The sequence below is a fragment of the Charadrius vociferus genome, unplaced genomic scaffold (assembly GCF_000708025.1).
Source record: "Charadrius vociferus isolate BGI_N301 unplaced genomic scaffold, ASM70802v2 scaffold154, whole genome shotgun sequence".
Lineage (NCBI taxonomy): Eukaryota > Metazoa > Chordata > Aves > Charadriiformes > Charadriidae > Charadrius > Charadrius vociferus.
In genome coordinates this window covers 120,590-127,193 of record NW_009648147.1, presented here as the reverse complement: position 1 = coordinate 127,193, position 6,604 = coordinate 120,590, and the positions used below count along the sequence as shown (strand labels likewise).

The window sequence follows — 6,604 nt, the reverse complement described above, 5'->3', positions numbered from 1 at the left end:
AAAGAGGAAAGACAGAAAACTGAAATTTTAAAAAATACCTGTATTTCTTTAAAAGAGGAGAAGAACGCAGGTAACTTATCAGACCCCATTATTAAGATGTAAAAGGAGGTGTCTTTCAGGGCATCTTTTCAAATTTGGGGCCAGGATCATAGTAAATGCCCTTATCACTAGGAATGATTCTGTAGATTGGCTTTAATCAGTTCTCCCCCTTTCACCATAGCACTCATTAGAAGTATTAGGAAAAAGCCTGTTAATGAATTATTCTGAAGAGTTTATTTTATAAGCTGCCTTCCTGTCACAGATTTGTTCTCTCAAAGGCCATAGCCAGCTGACAGAAATACTGCCAGAGGTTTCTCTGCCCTGGAAACGAGACTACGTCCAGCTGTGTTACGAGTGGTGAAAGGCACTAAACTGCAGGTTTGGGTTTGAAACTGATGAGCTGTATTGGGAAGAAGCAGAAGTTGCTGAGATTTGCTTTTGTGTTGCATTATCAATGCTTTCTGTGTCAGTTCTCAGCAATGGTTTAGAAGCAAAGTGAAAGTGCTGTCGACCCTTTTCTATGCGAACTACTGAGCCTTTCCACCTTCCAGAGCTGTTCAGTACACGTACTGGCTGTGAGCTCTTGGAATCAGTTGAAAGGGCTGTGGGCAAATACAATATATGAGTAATGAATTTCTGTCTTATAAATTTGGTATAACAGTGCTACTATTTCCCCAGTGCTTTGCCAGCAATTTAATTAGAAGTGGCAGTTTTGATTAAATAACACAACTGGAGGCTGGGTTGTTTCCCTCCTCCAGCTCTCTTACTTCAGTTGCAGAAGAGAGATTTTTCTCTGCAGTAGATTCAGCTAGTGGAAAAGTGCATGTGGTAAGTAGAATATTCAGCTGTACCATGGAAACTATATTAAATTTGGTTGTTTAATAGCAGTGGTACATAACATTCATAACTTAAAGTATTTCCACTAAATAACTTTTTCAGATATGCAGCAGATGCTAGAAAAAAACAATGACAATTCCAGAGGCTGATACTTAGAGGGAACGCGAATTGAACAAACCACCAGTTTTTCCTTGTTGGAAATAACCTCTATCTAGTTGAGGTTTCAGTTTAGTCTGCTGACTAAATTGAAATTCTTCCATTTGACTCTGAATTACATTTTATTGTTGTTGTTTAGGCATCATTTTTGAGGGGGAATTATGGGTGTTTGCCTTTTTTTTTTTTTTTTTTTTTTTTTGCTGGAGCCCTGTGCTGTAATTATTTTTCAAAGATACACTTGCATCAGTGATTGGGGTATAGCAATAGAACACCTCAACCGTACTGTCTCTAATCAGAATAATAAAATTCCTGACTTAAAGTGACAGTGTGGGTATTTTGAACAAATCATGTTGCTGTAAATATATTCTTATTTTCTCTAAATCATCAGGCTAATCAAATTCAGTATTTTCCCAATTATATTGATTGCTTTCTTGTTATCTTTTGTAATATCAATAAAATACTGTGCAATGGTTACAGTTTAAAATACTCCAGTTTTACCCTTTCAGACAGCTACTACCAATGATATTCCAGTTTACCCTTTGAGATAGGTAATATTAGTCACTGTGCCAGCATTTGGATTCTCTGGGATATTAGAAGGTGTTCCCTGGCGTCTTTATTTACAGAAACAAGGGATAAACATTCATTATCCAGAATGGCCTGTTGTCTGTGTTTGTTTTATCCCTGAAAGATGCACGTGATTTTAAAAGATTGATCATACTGTTAATACTGAAGTTGTACCAGGGATGAACCTGACACCGTGAGAAACTGAAATGCATCAAGAGTTGTTTTACATAGTAGGATTAATGGGTTTTTCTCCTTTTGATAGCTTTTCCTCACAGCTCTGTTTCTCTCCAAGATCTTCTTAGTTTCCCGAGGCAGAGAACGGTTAACTTACCCCGTTTGCTTTGCCAACAGAGAGATAACGCAGCTTTATAGTGTTTCCCAAGGAGCTCAGTAGCTAGGGAAAAGGCTAGCAGCTTGGGAATTAACACTCCATGTGCAAATACCCAAGTGTTAGTTGCTCTAATAGTGGGAAAAAGCTGAAGTCCCTTTAGGTAGGTTCCTTGCAGCCACTGCCGGTTAAAGAGGCAAGCTTGCCTCATGGGACTGCCCGATTGCAGCACTAGATGGCTTAATCGGATCCGGGATTTCTAGATGCTTATGGTTCCTTTGATTATCTGCTGGATATAATGTATGGCGCTGAGCGCAGAAGCTAATGAAAGCACATGTTTTAGGAAGAGAGCTTGTTTACGCAATAAACCACAGAAATTTGTAGAAGAAAAAGTTTAAATACCTGGTAATGCTTGCTTGTACTTTTATTTGTGGCTGTCTTTAAAAATCCTGTTTATTCTGTCTTCAGCTTAATTAAAAAAAAAAAAAAATCCCAAAGCTTCCGACTTAATTTGCCTGGGAGCATCTTTGTTGACCGTCTGTGGGAAGAGTGAAATGATGGCAACTGTTGAATCAGGCAAGCTATTTAGGCATGATGCTGAAATAAGACAAATGAGGAATTAGGAGGCAAAACACTTGGAGGATTTGGGCATTTATCATTTGTTTCGAGCATGAGAGGCTTTTGTGTTTTCATGGTTCAGTCAATTACAGTGGGTTTGCATTGCTGTTAGAAAATCAAACTGAAAGAATAAGAGATCTATTCAAACTCAGGGAAAAGATACAGATTGGTACAAATTAGACCACTAACCTTCAGTAAAGGATTCACCAGTTAGCCTTGACTGAAATTACTGTGGTAAGTTAGAGAAACAGCAGTAATCATATTAGATTTATTTTTTTTATGAGAAAAGACTCTGAGTACTGTGTTTTAGTAGTATGTGTTTGCAAGACTAATAGTGGTTGTTTTTTTTTCTTTAAATTAAGTGAATTGAGTTACAAGAAAGTGATTCTAAAAACAATGTCGAGATGATCTACTTTGAAAATAAGGCCATACTTCTGTAGCTTGGAGGTCATGGCATCAGGATGCTGGTATCAAAGACTGCTGTAATATAAAGCGTCAGATGGTCAAAACCTATTCATGCACATGGTATTTGAGGAGGAGATTTGTTATTCTTATGAGCAAAGACTGAGCAACTTGGCAGAGCAGGAAAAAATTAATATGGTGGGTTAGTCATAAACCACTTATTTCTTTTAAAATAAGTTAATGGAAGGAGGATAGTCAAATTACTATTTAATGTGTAACTACTTTTTGAGTTTATTATTATGGTTGCTTTCACTTTTTATGGGTCATGTAGAAATAAATACCTGCTTCACTTATGACCCATTATTTGGTAAATACCAAGGTTTAGTCATTAAGATATTTTTATTAAAGTGATAGTATCTTTAGTCCTATAGTATTAGTACAACCCACTGTTATTTTTGAAGAAATATTCCTGTAGGCATATGCTTATGTATTCTTAGCATTTCTTTTTGTTATGAAAAGCTTTGGCTTTGATGTGCTTAATAAATTTCCTCTGAGTCATAATGATAGTTGCCAAACCATTGTTTTTGTTCTTTTTGGACTTGATTCTGTTCTACAGTTGTTTCCTCCTAGGGGGTTAAAGTCCATGAGCTTTTATTAAGATAAATGTCAGTGCTTTCAAGTGGATTTGCATAAAAGAAGCCCTTAGTCTCTGGTAGAATAAGTCATGTGTAATGTTTAGTTTTAAAGTAACAGTGACTACAGGAAATGTTAGAAATAAAAATTGTTGACCTTTTCTGCACAGTGGAATTTCTGCCTTTACCTACTCTTTTTCCCTTTCTATTACATATGGAACACTCCAGGATCCCTAAGCTTCCAGTGAACTGAACATCCCCACTGGTCATCTTCGGTTTAAAAAAACATAAGCAAGTTTCTCGCTCCCAAACGATTAATGCAATATCTTGTTCTAGAAATGACATCAAGGCAAAAGACAGTGATCGTTGATATGCTTTCTAAAAATAAACATTGCCGAAGCGAAGAACTTAAAGTCAGAGTTCAGAAGTGGATCTTTGCAGCAGCTTCAAAATCGGTAACTTACTCGTGTCTATCCATGCCAAGTGGATATCCTAGGCAGTCGTCATGACTTAGTGGCTTATGTGTAGTAATTACTCATTTATATTAAAATTAGCTAGTGTCAGTCAGTAGATCATAGCTTATTTCAAGTTAAAATCATCATTTGCTACTGTAGTTTACACATTGCTGTAGCTGACAGTGTTTTGGGGGTTTATAGTAAGCTGCTTTTGTTTGTTTTTACTATTAGACAATATTCTTTTATCAACACTTGGAGGGAAAATGAGTATGTCTCCTGTATGTCTCAGCATTATTTTAGAAACCTAGATACTTGAAGGTGCCCTCAAAACTTTAGTTGTCAGAGTTGTTCAGAGTTGTTCAGAGTTTATAATGCTCTTAATGGATTTAATAGGTTGACCTGTTCCTCTTTAAGATGGGGGCTGTAAGACTGGCGTTCAGCAAGGCATTCAAGTATGTCCTTAAGCCCATCCCTCTCCAGTGAAGAATTTGAGGGCAAGCAGATGCTTTAGTGCTTGCTAGAGAGCTGAATCGACGGCTGGAATTCCAGGCATCTCTTATAGAGAACATATTTTTCTGAACTCACTTTCAATTTCAACAAATTTTTATTCCGAGTACTCTTGTTTCCTGCAAACGTACTGCAACTTTCTGCAGGAAACGAGTTAAGAAATGGGAAAAAAACATTTCCCTAATTATGATTTAGAGCTGTTCATTCAGGAAGGGGTATGTAACACATTCTCAGTGCTGGTGGTATAAACAGGGTGTGTGAAAATACGTGGGAGCAAGTACTCAAGGAGTTAGAGTTTTGCAGACTGACTTCTCTTACTTTTGACTCGTTGGAACATAAGACTGGAAAATAAAACCTTTATCCTTAATATAGCAGCCCTCAGACGGCTGTGTTACACAAAGCTAATAAATTCATCAAGTTCCATTTTAAAAGCAGCCAGTCGTCAAGCTGCTCACAAGTTTGAATTGTCCCCTCGCGTGGGATGAAGCTGTCCTTGCCGATAGCTGTACGTGCTGACTCGCTTCTGCTGCATGTATTCCTTTGGGCATTTCTGACTGAACCAGGAAACCAAATTTCTGTTTCTTGTGAAGACGTCATATAGCTTTCACACCTATTGGCCCGAGGGGATGTGTAGAAAGGCTTTCAGACAGATGCTTCATGAAACTAAAGTGCTGATTCAGCAGCACTTTGTAATTACAAGTGATTTCAGTATTAGTTTCAGCAGCTGAATGTATGAGGCATTTAGAGTTGTCTTCAAATTGCTCTCCTTTAATCTCATTCTCTACACCTGTCAAATTGCTGGTAAGCACCCTGAAACCCTAGTGCCTGAATTGTTACATATTCCTCTGTAAAATCTGAAAAATGGAAGCTGCCCTTTGGCTGAAGCGTGTTGTGCTAAAGCACTCTGGGTGCTTTTGGTCCGCTTAGAAGCGTGCTCTGCTTTAACTCCCGCTGAGAGTAAGCGGAATAAGCTTGCATTTTCTGGAATATAACTTGTCATGTTTAATGTCTGAGCTAGTCAAATATGAATGATGACTGTGAAGCCTAAAAAAATTTAAAGAAACCCACAGAAAGATAGAACAAAACGAGAAATACTGTATGCACTCAAATATTTGTCAGCAGAAATTTAAAAAAAAAAAAAAATTAGAGGTACGGTCTAAAATTGAGAACCAAAGATGAAAGGAGGGCAGTGAAGGATAAGTTCCCAGCACGTGAGATGAAGGATGACTGTTTGTTTAGAGAGAGGGAAGGGGAAAACGCGGAGAGCAAAGGGCTGGGAGGACAAAATATGAAGAGATTTCAAAACGGAGCATATATACATCATGCAAAAAATGAAGTCAATTTAGGGACTCTGAGAGGGTCAGCTGGCAGATGCGGTGGGGTTTGAGGTGCCAGATGAGGGGAGACAAGAGTTGGGGGAGGCTGTACTGTGTGAAGTAGCGGTGGTGGGAACCTGAGACCGAGGCAATAAGGGGGGGGGGAAAGTGGTCAGTCTCAAAAGAAGCCTTACTGTTCTGCTTTTAAATATGCTGAGGTCTTGCACGTAGGGTTGTTGCCAAAACCAAATTGTGGTCCAAAAAGAGGAATGGTTGAAGAAGATTTGGCTGACTGTCAGCTCTAAGAATTTGCAAGTATGAGTCACAAAGGAAAATATACTGCTGTAGGGACAGAAAGAGGTAGTAACGAGAAGATTCCACATACAAATCACAGTGGCTCGTTGGTCTAGGGGTATGATTCTCGCTTAGGGTGCGAGAGGGCCCGGGGTCAAATCCCCGACGAGCCCAGCTTTTTTTTTGTGGCCAGCAGGAGAAGGGAGGTGATTCTGCACCTCTGCTCTGCTCTGGTGAGACCTCCCTGCAGTGCTCCTTCCAGCTCTGGGGGTCCCAACAGAAGAAGGACACGGACCTCTTGGAACAGGTCCAGAGGAGGCCACAAAGATGCTGGGAGGGCTGGAGCCCCTCTGCTGGGAGGACAGGCTGGGAGAGGTGGAGGTGGTTCAGCCTGGAGAAGAAAAGGCTCCGGGGAGACCTCAGAGCCCCTTCCAGTGCCTAAAGGGGCTCCAGGAA

At 39.4% G+C, this 6,604-nt stretch overlaps 1 protein-coding gene and 1 non-coding gene across 2 annotated transcripts in view; both read left to right on the top strand.

The window, feature by feature from the left end:
* Window positions 1-6,604, top strand: part of CAMK2D (calcium/calmodulin-dependent protein kinase II delta) — a 164,075-nt gene that overhangs the window by 42,055 nt on the left and 115,416 nt on the right. The gene's annotated exons all lie outside the window — the stretch shown is intronic.
* TRNAP-AGG lies at window positions 6,250-6,321 on the top strand. The gene has a single exon. It is a non-coding gene; the product is annotated as a tRNA-Pro (tRNA).